Source organism: Etheostoma cragini, chromosome 9, assembly GCF_013103735.1.
Source record: "Etheostoma cragini isolate CJK2018 chromosome 9, CSU_Ecrag_1.0, whole genome shotgun sequence".
Classification (NCBI taxonomy): domain Eukaryota; kingdom Metazoa; phylum Chordata; class Actinopteri; order Perciformes; family Percidae; genus Etheostoma; species Etheostoma cragini.
This window is the reverse complement of record NC_048415.1, coordinates 29,683,256-29,700,253: the sequence shown is the minus strand read 5'-3', so window position 1 is coordinate 29,700,253 and position 16,998 is coordinate 29,683,256. Positions and strand designations below refer to the sequence as shown.

Here is a 16,998-nt window from a genome sequence, read left to right as displayed (position 1 = left end):
GTTTCGGCCTCTTCTGATGTTTCTGTGATGTTTTAACCTTGATTCTGTCATTTTAACAGTTTTACATTAGTTTCTTAATAAAAGCTGTTAAACACACATCTCCATGCTAGAAACGTGCGTTTCGGCCTCTTCTGATGTTTCTGTGAATTTTTAACCTTGATTCTGTCATTTCAACAGTTTAACTTTAGTTTCTTAACAAAAGCTGTTAAACACACATCTCCATGCTGGAAACGTGTGTTTCGGCCCCTTCTGATGTTTCTGTGATGTTTTAACCTTGATTCTGTCATTTCAACAGTTTTACATTAGTTTCTTAACAAAAGCTGTTAAACACACATCTCCATGCTATCATGGGAAAAGACTCAATTGTGAGAAGTCAGAGAGTCAGTGGATTACGAGTCAGAGGGTACGCCTCAGACAGTTCCATAGACTTGCCCCCAGCCTATACAAGGGACTTCATTGCCCTCAAACGTTGCGATACAGCCAACAATTGAAAACACCTTTCAGTCATAGCTCCCACTAATGGATTATGGGGTAGGTTTACTGATTGGCTATGACTGCTCCAGCGCACTGGCGCCATGACAAGTCATCACTGGAGGTGATTATGAGCCTAATGCCACTTGGACTGATCCAGGTTGGAGCATCGTAGGAGGTGAAACACAGCTTGTGAGCTCTAAGGATGGGACTGGTCTGTGTCATCGCCTATCAGTCTGGGATATTCCACCTGTGACACCAGCTGCTGTCATTAGAGTGCTAGAGTCTGAGTTTGCAGACACAAGACCAGGAGAAAAGAGCATATCACAAGAAGACATTCAGTTCCTGCAGGTTGTAAAAGAAACAATCCAGCAGAAGAAGTGTGGTCACATTGAAATGCCCCTTCCCTTCAAAGTACACCCTTAACTACCAGACAATATCAACCTTGCCTTAGTACGGATGAAGCACCTTAAAAGGAAACTCGACCGAGATCCTAAATTCAAGAATAACTATGTGAGATTTATGGAAGGAGTCTTCAAAAGATGGGGAAGTGGAAAGAGCAGACAAGCAATACAAATCAGGAAACACATGGTACATTCTACACCAAGGGGTTTACCATCCCAGAAAACCAGACAAAATCAGGGTGGTTTTTGATTGCTCAACGAAGGCAGTGCCTTGAATGACCGTCTGCTAACAGGACCTGATCTCACAAATGGGCTGAATGGAGTGCTCTGCCGGTTCCGTAAGCATCCAATCGCAGTCAAATGTTGTGTGGAAAAGATGTTCCACAAGTTTCAAGTCAGTAAAGAAGACAGACATTATCTGCGATTCCTGTGGTCGGAAAATGGAGACACAAATGCAGAACCTATAGAATTTCGTGTGAAGGTTCACCTCTTTGGAGCATCATCATCTCCAGGCTGTGCCAATTATGGCATGAAGCATCTCATGAATCAGCCAGATTGACAGAGAGCACCCTTCAGCAGTTAGCTTCATCAAAAAACATTTCTACCTAGACGATGGCTTAATAAGTCTAGAGACTGTTGATGAGGCAATCAAGCTAGTGAAAGAAGCCCAAGCCGTGTGCGCTAAAGGAAACTTCCACCGTCAAAAGTTCCCTTCCGTAAATCGAGAAGTGCTGAAATCTATCAGTGTCACTGAACTTGCTAATGAGGTGAAGAATGTGGATCTCAACTATGACGATCTTCCAGAACAGAGAGTCTTAGGAGTTCGGTGTAATGTAGAGAAGGACGTCTGCTCTTCCAAGATCTCACTTGACGAGAAACCATCCACACGACGTGGAAAACTCTATTTTGGCCTCACTGTGTGATCTGTTAGGATTCCTAGCCCAGTTCATGATATCTGGAAAGAGAGTTCTTCAAGAAATGTGTCAGAAGGGCATTGGTTGGGACAAACCACTACCCAAAGAGTTGAAGTCATGGTGGGAAAATTGGTTAAATGATTTAAGAAACCTTGAAAAGATTCAGATCCCTAGGTGCTTGACACCTTAACACTTCGGCAAAATTCTGAAAGTGGAGCTGCATCACTTTTCAGATGCTAGCTGTCAAGGCTATGGACAGTGCTCATACATCAGATTGGTGGGTGAAGATAATGTACACAGCGCCTTGGTCTTGGGCAAAGTGAGTGTGGCTCCTGCAAAAATTGTCACAATCCCAAGATTAGAGCTGACTGCAGCAGTGATTTCAGGTGCTGTAAGCAGTATGCTGAAGGAGTAGTTGGAGCTCAGGGTTGACAGACAGTATTTTTGGACAGATTCCCAAATAGTTCTGGGGTATATCAACAAGGAAGCTCGAAAGTATCATGTCTTTGTCGCGAACCACGTTCAGAGAATAACGGTGCTACGTCAACACAATTTAGAACCCTGCTGATCATGCCTCGAGAGACCTCAAGGTATCAGAGCTGATCAACTCAAATTGGTTCATGGGGCCCAAGTGTAGGAAAAAGAGGGGGCTGCACTCACTCTCATAAACCTAGCACAGCAGCCTGCCTTCAAAGAAGAGTTGCATATACTCAGCCAGGGAGGACAAGAATAATAGGGTGACTGAGAAGAGCATCTGCTCCCCTTGATCCAAGACGATCAAGGGGAACAGATGCTCTTCTCAGTCACCCTATTATTCTTCCAAGAGATGGGGTTGTCACACGGCTCGTCCTTGCATACCATCATAAGAAAAATCAGCACCAACATTTTGCCAACATCGCTCTTAGGCAAAAGTGTCATGCTTGACGCAAGTTGGCAATATTGCAATTGTCCAGGAAGGAGAGATCCCTTAAAATGAATGGAAACTTGCCAGTTCTTGAAGTTCGTAAGGATGACGACAGACTAGTAAGGAAAGCTACGCTACAGATAGGAGAGCGAAAGTTAGGAAAAGGAGATCTCACCATGCCATCCATTGTTGAACGACCCATTCAAAAATGTGTGGTTTTCTTAGAGATTAGCCGAACAATAGTAATAATAATCAGTGTAAAGAAAAAGAAGAACTACAGATGAAATATCCAGTTTATAAAACAGAGTGTCTGATGTTTGTTGTTCGGACGCGATTATTTTGCTAATGACTGATAGAATGCATCAGTGTTTTCTTTTCCAATACTTTGGATGTCAGCTGTGGCACGTTGAGATACGATAATTGATACAGCTCCATGGAGTAAGGCCTCACAAAGCTTGCATGTTTACCATTGCAAATTTGCCCAGTAACTTAAAGTAAGCAAACGTTACTTGGCCTGGCTAGCATTTGTAATTCACTAGATAACGTTAGCAGTTAGCTAATGTTAAATGCTAACTTACACAGCTTTACTACTACTACTAAACTTAACACAACGAAACAACAAATGTCTCTTAACCATATTAGCAACGTACATCACAGACATTGTATATATATATAATCAACACTTACACTTTGTTAATCTTGTAGAAATCGACTGTGTAGAGAGGTTTTTGTGAGTGACCTCCAGAGTAACGTTAGCTGCACTGAAACGTCAGGGCAGGCAGGTACTGAGCTGTCACTCAAACATCCCCAAAAACTCATTAGCCAATGGGGACACACCCCTGTAAGACCTGCCCACGCAAGATATTGTGCCAGAATTGCAAACTAAGAGTAGCAAACGAGACAGCTGGGAGCACAACATGATGGAGAAATAAAAAAACTGATCATTGAGAAAGAAGCACAGGAAACTATATACAAAAGAACATAATATCAAACAAATAAAAGTTAGTAAGAATTAGTTTACGACTAGACAGATGTTTTGTTTGAAAGTTTTAGGTTTTACCTTTCAGATGTTTTTTTTGTTTGAGTTAGTGATTTACAATAATCCCAAACAACTGGAGCTAAGAGAAAATTGCTTTATGTCCTTCTGCAGCTAGATGTTTTAAAGTTATTGTCCTAAGATTTAATTAAAAAAAAGTGAGTTTGACAATGGTGATTGACAATATGACCAAATAATGAAAGCGCTTGTATTTGCTGCTTTGTCAATTGATACAAAACCCTACATTTAAATGGAGCACACAGCTCCATTTAAGTGACGCTAATAACGTCAGTCAGCAGGGGTTCTGTCCCAGGTGGAGCTTGTTACTGTTAATTATGTTGCATTCCATTGTACTTGGAAATTCATGACTTCCAACAAGGATAGATAATAGAAATGTTAATTGGGCCCATACGTTTCATTACTGCTGACTCACACTGGGAGACCAACAGAGAGAGAAAGAAGACCGTTCAACTTTAAGTCCAAATAATATATATATGTTTTAAACTCACAAGAGGATTGAGTAGATGCCGACTGAGAACACATCTGCTATCGACTGCAGCTGGTCTGTGTGCAGCTCAGGTGGGACACCGACATCTGACATTGTACGCCTTTTATTGAATCACCTTCTCTCTGAGATTCTTTTCAGGATGGCGAAAGCCTGTTTCAGGTCATTATCCAAGTCACCTTCAAAGGCGAGCAATGATTTGGCCAGTGAGAGTCCGGTAAAGCACTCAGCTATGCCATCCGATTTGGGGTTGTAGGGAACGGTGCATATCTTTTCCATCCCTAAAGTTGACACAATCTCTGCACAATCTCGACCTCAAACTGTAGGCCTTGGTCACTCTGAACGATTTAAGGAATCTGTAAATATGTATCTGTGTCTTTGCCTCTATTTCCTAACTCATATTTCATCATCTGTAAATCACCCTGATATTTTCTTAATGGAAATATATTTGTAAACGTCCTATTTGTATGGATCCTTTCTTCGGCCCGTGGTCACAAACAACTTGTCTCAAGTGACAATCCAGCCCTCTCCAGTAGATAGCGGTAACGCAACACTTGTGGATACGAAGCACAGTTAAACTACATAAAGACAATGATGAAGCCTTGTCAATTCTGAACCCATCTTACAAAATAAAATGAATAGTCTCTCTAGACTATTCATTTTATTTTGTAAGTGCACAAGCCATATTTCTAGTGTCCGGTTTTCATTTTATCATCCATTTTGTTTTTGTTTTCACTTAGGTCTGGTTAACCTTGAGATAATTTCTTCCCAATTACTTTTCCTGTTCACAAAGCTTTGCTTTTATGTGTACTAACTGTATACTTTTTAACTGGTTATGGGTATAGTGTCTGAAACAAAAGATGGCTGATTGTTTATGGTCTTCTGCTCTGGGAGTAACATTCCTGTTTTCAACAGGATGCAACACCGTCTATATGAAATGAGCTCTTTATTTTTAGTAAAGCACCTCTGTGTATCAAATCTCAGCATTGCGTACATTTTTATATTTGAATACCTGACTTCAACATGCAAAGAAGAGGGTGACAAAATCCATATTGTAAATGCATATTATCACAATAAATCAATATGTAGATTACAACGACAGATTGTACAATATACAGAATTGATACATTCAATAATATTGTAAAATGAAAAACAATAACAGCATGATGCAGTACAATTGAAGTTTTTTTTTACAAAGACACAACATTTTTATTTAGCATAGGATACACAAAATATACAGCATGTTCAGGAGGAGAGTATTTCTTTACAGTCAGAAAAATATTAATGTTTATGACTTAAAAGAATTCTGCCTTCTGTAACAAATGGTAATCCAGTTACAGTGTCTATATTTATCTATCTATCAATCTCCAACATCTACTTATCTATCCACCCATCCATCCATTTAGTTAGTCATCTATCTACTGCAGCTATTCATTACTGCATCATCAATCTATCCATTTACCTCTCCATGTATGGACTATCCATCCAACCACCTACCTATCCTTCCGTCGGTCATCCATCCATCCACATCTATTTAATCCAACATCCATCCAGCCACCTGTCTCACTAATCATCCATATGTCCACTCTTCTAACAAGCATTAATCTATCCATCATATATCTATCAACCCACCCATCCATGCATTCATTCACCCACCTACCTACCTATCCATCTATGCATCATCCATTCATTTTTTAATTGCTTATCAAAGTCAGGATACTTAACCTTTGACTTGTTTTAAAATATCCCAGTTACTTTAGCTTTAGAGTAACTATGTCTTACATTATGGCATTGTATTCAGTCATCAGATTAATATTTAGCCTTAGAATATCTTTTAATTTCTTTTTTCCATTTACAATATGTTACAGTGTAAATCAAACATTGGTGGTGTGGCGTGCCATCTATCAGTAAATACAATGGGTCTATTTGGGATTTCTCTGTGAAAAGTCCATAGAATTTAATCAATCATAAGAAATGCAAAACAATGCCAAAAAGCCTCTGAGGACGAATGGTGTACAACAATACAGCAGTAAAAATGGCTTTATCCCTAAGATTAGGCAATATATGTCTTCTTCAGTGTACAATGCTATTTTACTTTTTGAAAAGATCAAACCTATACAGCTGATGTTAGAACAGAGCCCAGGTACTGCTTACTAAAAAAGCATTTTAATAAAAAATACCACTTGCAGCAAATAGCCAGTTCCCCAACATTACTTTGCTGCTTTTCAGCCTGATGAAGCTCACAAATTTGTAACAATAGCTACCATCTCACTAACAAAAACACTGGTGTCAGAGCTTTCTTTTCCGTTTCAAGGTTAAAATACAATCAATTTGGTATCGGATCGAGTATATATCTAAACACTGCAAGCCATGAGCCGTGCTATGTGGATTTGGAGATAAATCCACAATTAAAACAATGTTCTGAATATTTTCTTTGAAAATTTGCTTACTCATTGCCCCTATTGTACAATATGTATGATAAAGTCGAGGAATTTATTTGGGATACATGACAATCTATGTCGGATTGCAACGACCCATGTTCCATTCAGCCCAAGATTATTTGTTCTAGGAGATTGATCAATTGTAAACAGAATAGATAAGCACATAAGAAGTTGAGTCCAAACTAGTTTAATATTAGCCGGACAGATTATGTTGAGAAGATGAAGGAATGAAGGGGTGTTTTCTGGAGTGGGAGTGGGCTTGGCAGTGGGCTTGGCAGTGTTTAAAAAGATGCCATGTAAAAATTTTACCAGATTGGATGTCTACAATAAGAAATGGGGAAAGGTAAAAGGTTTTTGAGCTTTCAGGAGGGGAGCCAAAGAAGCTTTGTGCTGGGGAGAGACTTGAGAGAGAGTTGTTATTTATATATATCTACAGTACCTTGCGAAAGTATTCGGCCCCCTTGAACTTTTCAACCTTTTGACACATTTTAGGCTTCAATTTTTTGTGAAGAATCACCAACAAGTGAGACACAATTGTGAAGTGAAACAAAATCTATTGGATATTTTAAACTTTTTAAGCAAATAAAAAACTGAAAAGTGGTGCGTGCAAAATTATTCGGCCCCCTTGCGGTAATACTTTGTAGAGCCACCTTTTGCTGCGACTACAGCTGCAAGTCGCTTGGGGTATGTCTCTATCCGTTTTGCACATCAAGAGAATGAAATTCTTGCCCATTCTTCCTTGCAAAACAGCTCAAGCTCAGTGAGGTTGGATGGAGAGCGTTTGTGAACAGCAGTTTTCAGTTCTTTCCACAGATTCTCGATTGGATTCAGGTCTGGACTTTGACTTGGCCATTCTAACACCTGGATACGTTTATTTGTGAACCATTCCTTTGTAGATTTTGCTGTATGTTTGGGATCATTGTCTTGTTGGAAGATAAATCTCCGTCCCAGTTTCAGGTCTTTTGCAGACTCCAAGAGGTTTTTATCCAGAATGGTGCTGTATTTGGCTGCATCCATCTTCCCCTCAATTTTAACCATCTTCCCTGTCCCTGCTGAAGAAAAGCAGGCCCAAACCATGATGCTGCCACCACTATGTTTGACATTGGGGATGGTGTGTTGAGGGTGATGAGCTGTGTTGCTTTCACGCCAAACATATCGTTTTGCATTGTGGCCAAAAAGTTCAATTTTGGTTTCATCTGACCAGAGCACCTTCTTCCACATGTTTGGTGTGTCTCCCAGGTGGCTTGTGGCAAACTGTAGACAAGACTTTTTATGGATATCTTTGACAAATGGCTTTCTTCTTGCCACTCTTCCATGAAGGCCAGATTTGTGCAGTGTACGACTGATTGTTGTCCTATGGACAGACTCTCCCACCTTAGCTGTAGTTCTCTGCAGTTCATTCAGCGTGATCATGGGCCTCTTGGCTGCATCTTGATCAGTCTTCTCCTTGTCTGAGCTTAACGTTTACAGGGACGGCCAGGTCTTTGTAGATTTGCAGTGGTCTGATACGCCTTCCATTTCAAAATGATCGCTTGCACAGGGCTCCTTGGGATGTTTTAAGCTTGGGAAATCTTTTTGTATCCAAATCCGGCTTTAAACTTCTCCACAACAGTATTACGGACCTGCCTGGTGTGTTCCTTGGTCTTCATGATGCGCTTTCAACAGAACCCTGAGACTATCACAGAGCAGGTGCATTTATACAGAGACTCGATCACACACAGGTGGATTCTATTTATCACCATCAGTCATTAAGGACAAGATTGGATCATTCAAAGATCCTCGCTGAACTTCTGGAGTGAGTTTGCTGCACTGAAAGTAAAGGGGCCGAATAATTTGGCACGCACCACTTTTCAGTTTTTTATTTGCTAAAAAAGTTTAAAATATCCAATAGATTTTGTTCTACTTCACAATTGTGTCCCACTTGTTGGTGATTCTTCAAAACAAATAAAAATTGTATATTTTTATGTTTGAAGCCTGAAATGTGTCAAAAGGTTAAAAAGTTCAAGGGGGCCGAATACTTTCGCAAGGCACTGCATATGTTAATCTTGTTTATAGTGTATCTATTTTGTTATTATGTTGTTGTTTGGTCTTGAATATTGTAGTTAATGTGTCATCTTTTCTTGAATTTTTTTGGGCACGTTCATGTTTCAAATTGAAAGTTTTGTTTCTGTTAAAATAATAAAAATAAAAATAGTTATCATAAAAAAGAAGATGAGCTACGCATTCAATGTCTCAGTGTATTGCTTGTAATTGTTTGTATCTGTTAATTTCTGAATATAAAAAAAATTTGATCACAAAAAAAGATGAGCTTACTCACAACGGTATCAAGTCTATATGGTATTAAGTTCAACAGCTTATTCATATCTAGGTTTCTGCTTGCCTGGATAACGAGTATTGAGTTATTGCACATGAAGTGTTTACATGCACACAAATCTGAAACACAATGCTTAAATTGCTGGCATGCAGCTTCTCAAAGTGTGAAATGTGAAAAACGTGTTAGTAAAAATCCCATATTCTGGAGATAACTCCAAGTAGCACATGTCACAGAGATACATTTGCTTCACGAAACCCAATTTACACCCATTCATCTACAGAACAGATGTGCTGCAGTAATGCTTCATTTCCATCAAAAGCCATTTGGCTTCATCTGTCTTCCTTCACTGTGCATGTATAACAAATAAACACTTATGATTGATTTATTTCCTAAATGCATTTAAAAAAAAACAACAACTAAGATGTCATTATTTTTCCATTCTAATTGATGTTCCCAATTGTTGCAACCCTGACATAATAAAGCTTTTAAAGTCTTTTTTAATCAAATAATAATTGGATAATAATTGTGGATTTATGGGTTTACAGTCTGTGTTCACTGTTTGTGGGTCATCAACCCTGTTTCTGGACACAGCAGAAAGCTGTCTTACCGTGCGTTCACACCGCCGCTGACTTGAGCTTCTAAAGTTACCGGAGGTCATTCATTTACAATGGAAGCTGGCTTCTCTCAGCTGCAAGGAGCGGCAAATCTGTAAGCGTTGTGTTTTGGTCGTTGAGTGTCAATCAGAAAGTTGACATTTTTAAACTTTACAGTAGGTACACACCGCCACCGACTCGAGCTGCAAAAAAGCTCTGTTTGCCCTGCCAAGGACACTTGTCCAAAAGTACAGGGAAGCTTTTTGACGCTTTGGCTGCTCTGACGTGGCAGCGTTCTCTCTTCGACCGCAGCCACTGCCAATACGCTGACACTAGACACCTTTTATAAATTACATACATATATAATGACAGAAGGTGAATTGTTAATTGGTTGCAGCGATGTCTGTGAGCGGTTAGCTTGCTCATGTAGGCAGAGCAAGCAGCCACAAGACTAATCTAGTGATCCATGCAGGACGTCATTTGAGGGACCGTTTAGAGACAATGTGGCCGGCAGGTAACGTTTACTGGTCCCTATGTGCAAACGTTATATCATAAACGATAGGTAACCCAGAAACAGCGATTATGAGCTTGTCCTCATAATTAATGTTTTGGTAGGAACAAAAATGTACAATGTATGTTTCTCCGAGATCATTCAGCACAAAGGGAGTCTATGTTCCGATTGGCGGCTGGCGTTTGCCGCTGCTTGCGGCTGAACTGCATCATAGCTCATTACCATTAGGTTGAAAAATTTCAACTTTCTGATTGATGCTCAACACGCTCAGAACGCCCCAAACGCGGCACTGACAGATTTGCCGCTCTTTGCAGCTGAGAGAAGCCGGCTTCCATTTAAAATGAATGTCTTCCGGTAACTTTAGACGCTCAAGTCGGCGGCGGTGTGAACGTACGGTTAAAGTAATGAGCTATGATGCGGTTCAGGGGCTAACGCCAGCAACCAATCAGAGTATAGATATACCTCGTCCTGACTGATCCCGGAGAAAAATAAAATGTAAATTTTTGTTCCTACCAAAACATTAGAGCAGGGGTCTTCAACAGGGGGTCCGCGACCCCTAGGGGGTCCGCGGAGGTACTGCATGGGGGTCGCGAAAGTTTTGGTTGATTAGACTTTTTTTTATATTCCCCCCCCTGCAATTTTTTCCACCAATTGAAATGTCTTTAAATACACATTAACATGAATTCAACACACTGTACTAAACAGATAAATGGAGGCAGAAGATGTCTTTCAGTCATCAATGCACACATGGCACTATAGGACCAGTTTGATATAACACAATTTTATACAATATATATAATTAGGGGGTCCCCGCTCCATCTCGCCATCAGTTTGGGGGTCCTTGGCCTGGAAAACGTTGAAGACCCCTGCATTAGAGGATTATGAGGACAAGCTCATAATTTCCGTTGCCGGGTTACCTATCTTTTATGATATACAGTTTGTACAAGGACCAGTTAACGTTGTCTCTAAACGGTCCCTCACAGTGACGTCCTGCATGGATCCCTATGTTAGTCTGGCGGCTGCTCGCTCAGCAACTAACAAGCAAGCTAACTGCTAACAGACACCCCTGCGACCAATTAACAATACAAATTCTGTCGTTATATATGTAATTTATAAAGGCTTCTAGTGTCACTGTATTGGCCGTGCAGTGGCTATGTGAGCTTCTCCCATGGTCAAACAGAGAATGCTGCCACGTCAGAGTGGCAAAAGCGTCAAAAAACATCCCGGTACTTTTTGACAAGCGTCCTTATACAGTATATCCTTATAATATACACGTTGTTATATTCCTGTATCCCTCATATCATTGTGTCTGCTACATATAAATATGTAAATGCATTGTAGAAAACATAAACGTATTCAATCAAGAAAACCACATCTTGGACTCCAATAAAAGCTCTTCTATTCATCTACTAAATCTTAACCTTCCAAAACATGACATCCTCATTGATGCTCTGCATGAGAGGATCTCTAACAAAGCTATATATATATAATACAGTAAGAGTACAGTTAGTAAGTATGTATATCGCAAGGACGTAATTCTAATAATGATGACTGCCTTTTTGACATGGGTAACATTGCAAAAATGAAGGCATATCCTATCTTAAAAAGATGCAAAAAAACTAGTCCATGCATTTGTTACTTTGAGGCACTTTTTTAGAGTATTGTAATTACTTTTTAGGTTGATCCAATGTGTTCCTTAAGACTCTCCAGGTGATCCAGAATGCTGCAGCACATCTCCAAAAGTAGAACAGATGCCATAGACTCATCTCTTGTGGAACCAGCTCAGGCAGACACGGTCTCCACATTTTAGAGTAAGCTTAAAACGTATCTATCTTATACCTTATATTTAGTGCTGGCTCAGGTTTGCCTTGGACCAGCCCTTAGTTATGCTGATTTAGGTGATTTGCACCTGTCTATAGGGTGTGAAAACCGACACGTTGGGATCTGATGTGGTGTAATGATATTATGTGGGGGCTCTCCGTTACCTGGGTGGGGAAGCGTCTGTGGTTTGAACCTGAAAGGTTCAAATAGCTGCAGTGGGCAGCAGAGGCAGAACCTTGTCTGCAGGAGTTTTTCTTCAGCGCACTGTAGCAGCAAGACAGGGCACCTTGCCAAGGCCTGCTTACAGTATAACCACAATATGGAAATGATTACTCACTTAATTGGTTATCCAAGTCAGAAATAAGATTTGAGTGTTGAGGCATTCAGCCCAACCACTCAAGAATTGAATTTTCAAAAAATAAATAGTTTACATCTAATTTTGGTTGTGTCCACATCCACATAATCTTCAGTTCTCTGCAAGAACACAGCTGGTCCTTCCCCAAATAAACTGTCCTTTATGGCTTTCCCACTGCAGGCATGCTAATGTTCCATCTTTTTCCAGAGGCTTCACTGAAGAAGATTCAATGTGTCAAACCTGTAAAACTACAGCTAAAAAACAACAGCAGGCCAAATATGTAGTCCAAAATGAAGACCTACAAGTAGAAAATTAATAGCTGTTGATATAGGAAATTGCAGCTGAAAAACCATGGTCATGATCCAACAAAATATAGTGTATTGCAAGGAAATGAACTGTCCTGAGACAAATCTCCTCAAGTACTTGCTTCATTCCCCCCCCCGATTCAGAGAGTGCTGCTGTACACGATATCTGAGAAAAAAACAAGAAAGATTCAAGTCAGTTGTACCCGTTTATGCAATCACAAATCCTATAAATTATGTGCATAAATAAATCATGGCTTTTAAAAATACAAAATCATCCCCTTACAAAGATGATTTGGTATTTATAATGGCCCTCATTTATCAACCTAATGTAGAAACTAGCACAGATATGAGCGTAGAAATCATCTTACAATATATGGTATTCATGAATTGTATATATCACACCAATCAAAGCATAAGACTGGTCATACATTGATAAAGACAGTGGCCGGAAACAATAGCATCAAACACCACTATAGTATATTCTCGGTTTGGAAGCTTCGCCCCTACAATTTCAGACATGGCGAGTTATCCAAACTAAGAAGCGGCACTTTTCAGAGGTGGAGATTGAAACCCTGACTTCTCCTTGTGTTCATGCAGTGTTTTTTATTTTACACATATGTTTTTAATGAGTCAGAGCCAGGCAACTGCAAGCTGTGAGGGAGAGTGCATGTACTCTGTCTCCCCTTGCTCGACCACTACCCCGACCCTGTCTCCTAACAGCAGAAGGGCTGGAAAAACAAGAACAAATAAAAATGTTGTGCATTGTTTCCTGTATTGAATATAATTGCCAAACATAACACTAGTCTTTTGAAAAGTGAGGAAGAATATCCTGTTCCTTTGTATAGTCCCCAGTTGGGGCTGTGCTGGACACTACATTTATGGCACCCTGTATTCCTCCGAGATGTTATACAGAACCCTACAGGCTAAAACAATGTTGCTGACTTTTTCTGGTGTGTAGAGAAGGGTGCCCCCTTAATCAGCCCTAATCAATGCGATAGAGCGTTTCAGCGTGGACCATGTGTGTATGTGTGCATTGTTTTACCGGTGCATAGAGGTCTTCTAAAAGAGCCAAATCTGTGATTGCCAATAAGTGATAAACTGATGATTTCTCCGTCTCCGGTTAAACTAATTATAAGCTGCACTGCAAGTCCACACTGCCTTGAAAACTTGCGTACATTAGTTTAGACCAGATGAGAGATTTTATTGCAGCCTACGCTCACGTTCAAATTGATAATGCCTTGCTAATGTAGGAACTGGCTTACGCCCGTCCCACGTCTGTTTTAGGTCATACACACGTTTCATAAATTAGGGCCAATGAGTATACTCTCCAAGTTATTGAATCAGCAAAAATTATTCCACAATGAGATGTGCAGCAGAAGGATAACTTTAAATGCTTTATTCAGTTGACTATGGATGGAACTAACAAAGGACCGGATGGCGTCATATGAGCTGTACATTAAAACTAAAACTAGGATTAAAACTAGCTCGGAATTCACACAAGGCAAGTTTCTAGAGAATGGAAGGTGATACACTGAAATTGAAACAAAGACAAAGAAAGAAAACATAATGCATTCTAAGCAGGAAATGGATGGAATATTCACAAAGTTGGACTACATTGAAAACCAGTGCAGAAGGTCACACATTTTAATTGACAGGATGATAAACGAGAAAATTGGAATGAATCCGAGAAATAGGTTCGACAAATGCTTTCAAACAACCTGGGCCGGGGGGGAAGGCCAAGGAAAATTGTTGTGAAACTTCTTTACATTAAAAATTATTCTTTCTTATAACAATAAAAAAAGAAAATTAAAAATTAAATAAACCATCTAAATCATCTGATTGGCTGTACAGCTTGAAAGCGAGAGTGAGGAAAACAAACAAATGTGCGTCTCTTTTAATAGACTACTACATACATTAATAAACTAATATCCTATACCGTGATATTTAACATAAAGACCGTAATAGTAACAGGGTTCGTACGGGTGCTTGAAATCCTTGAAAATGCTTGAATTTTGATGTTGTGTTTTCAAAGTTTGAAAAGTGCTTGAATTTTGGATAGATGCTTGAAAATGCTTGCATTTATATTCGCTTTTGTAACCACGTCGCAACTCACGTCAAAAATGCGTCTCACATGTCTGTAGCTATGTACGGAGCGAGCGAGGACGAGCTGTCACAGACCGTGGTAAAGTTGGTTTTATAATGGAAGGTCAAACTCCATAATAGATTTTTTGAGTGTCTAATAGCCAACGTCCAATATAAAACCCACTTCACCACGGCCTGCCACAGCGAGTCTGCTGAGGTGTGGCGGCCCTGCATCCCGGCAAAGACTCGTGCAACTGAGCTGCCCCCCCCCCCCCCCCCCACACTATTTCAGTCAAAATGCATTTGATTGGCTACATATTGAAACATTTGATAATTACTCTGTAGCCACCAAGTTCTGTGAAAGATTAATTGTAAAGCTTTCTGTTAAACATTTGAGTCTTGGGGGCGCAGCATGGTAGAGAGTAGACGCGCCGTTGCCAGCTCCTACATATCTTTCCATTCATTTTGTTTTTAACCTCTGTTTAGCCCGCTGTCTTCCTCCTATTATTGAACTAACTTATTGAAAGTTTCAGGACTGAAACCAATTGGCAACCTGCAGTCTACTATAGACTCTTTTGGGGCACGTCCCATGAAGTTGAAACTTTCCTGCAAGACTGCAACGATAGGATTACAGTGCTTGAGGCCACATGGTAAGCTAGCTAATTGCAACAAGCTGCTAATGGCTAAGTCAGAGGGCCTCGAGTCTAGGAGCAGATGACAGAATCTACGTGTTGTGGGTGTACATGGAGGGGACATTCTAAAACGCTTTACGTGAAAAAGCTTTACGTGGTTTAACGTACCTAAACAACAATCAATCAAAAAAAAAAGGAAATCCAACAATTATAGAAGTTATCTCACGTTAAAGTTTTCTTCTTCATTGGTGTCTATGGCAAGGAAAAGTGTTAACATGGTTTAATGTACCCAAACAACAATCAATCATCACCATATTTACCATGGCCAGATCTTGTCATGAACTCTTAAACCTGTTAAAAAAAAATAAACTGAAATCTAACAATTATAGAACTTATCTCACATTAACGTTTTCTTCTTCATTGGTGTCTATGGTGAGGAAAAGGCTTAACGTTGTTTAATGTACCTGAACAACAATCAATTATCACCATATTTCTTTCACACATTGCTCCTCATAACCAGTGAAATCTGTCAAAAAATCGTACCCAAAGTCCTATTATTAGGAAATAGACGTCCTTGCGTCTACCACCCGCATAGGTTCATCTTTTGCAATGGCATGTGCAAGAAACCTACCATAAATGAACTGACCAATATTCATATCTACTTTTTTTTAGATTATCAACACCACACAGGAAACCACCCGGTCGCCCAGAGCTGGATGGGTCTAACGCAAGCTCAGCCTGCCACTTCAGCTGGGGACCCAGTTGACAGTACAATGGCTTTGAATTTTTCCAATTAAATACAATTGTATAACAAGGAACTTGAGAGAAACTTTAACTTTTTTGTTGTTCTTAACAGCAGAACATCATTACAAAAAAAGGCTGGCTTAGCCATGGAGACGGAAATGATAGGTAAGAAGACTCACTTAAGTTGTTCAAATATGAGTAGATAATGTATAACAACAAAACAACAGCATTCGTTTTTTCATAGCCATGAGGACACCCGTTACTCGCATGGCACAGCGGATGGATACATTTGAGGAGAAGATGAATGAGCTGCTCATGCTCCTAAGGAGCCCCCCGTCACGTCCCTCTGCTCCAGTCAATGACTTGTTGCTGTCGCCCTGCTCAACTGTCACAGAGCTGCAGGTACTCAATAGGAGTCTCGGTCAACAGGAGAGGAGGAACTAAATGGTAATTAAGTGGCCGTAGTCCTGCCCTAAGAATATCACTATATAATTGCATAACTGCAATTATTATCTTACAAAATGAGATCGTACAAACTCTCCACTTTGTTCTACTTGTATAATTTGTGTTTCTATGTTTTACAGCAACTTTCCTGACAAGCCTTGGAGGATCAACCGGATGTACTGACATCTGTTGCATGCTACGGCGAGTGGCAACCGTTGACCTTCTAAAACAGTATAGCCTGTGGGGCAAAAAGGAATCTTCAGGGTTATAACAGGCAGGTTATTTTATCGTTCATGTCAGTATTATGCTTAGATGATAAGGTTTTAATTTGACTAGTAGTCAACTAGTAACTTTGCTTCATTTTGACTTCTACTCTAGTAGCCTCCCAGAAAAACTATCCCGCGCCGGGCAAGCGTGTAAGTTTGCCTCACACAGACAGGTCTGTGTATGTTTTGGTTGTTTGATTTTCATTTCATGAACAGGTATTAAAAAACAAAAAACGAGTGGTTATTTGATTTTCCT

General features: G+C 40.0%; 1 long non-coding RNA gene across 1 annotated transcript in view; it reads right to left on the bottom strand.

The window, feature by feature from the left end:
* LOC117950966 overlaps positions 1-14,640 on the bottom strand; it is a 14,955-nt gene extending 315 nt beyond the window's left edge. Inside the window, exons 1-2 of the long non-coding RNA XR_004658013.1 lie at positions 14,544-14,640; positions 2,467-2,472 (exon numbers count right to left, since the gene is read on the bottom strand). This is a non-coding gene — a long non-coding RNA (uncharacterized LOC117950966). The remainder of the gene's footprint in view (positions 1-2,466; positions 2,473-14,543) is intronic.
* Between the last annotated feature and the right edge of the window lie 2,358 nt (positions 14,641-16,998).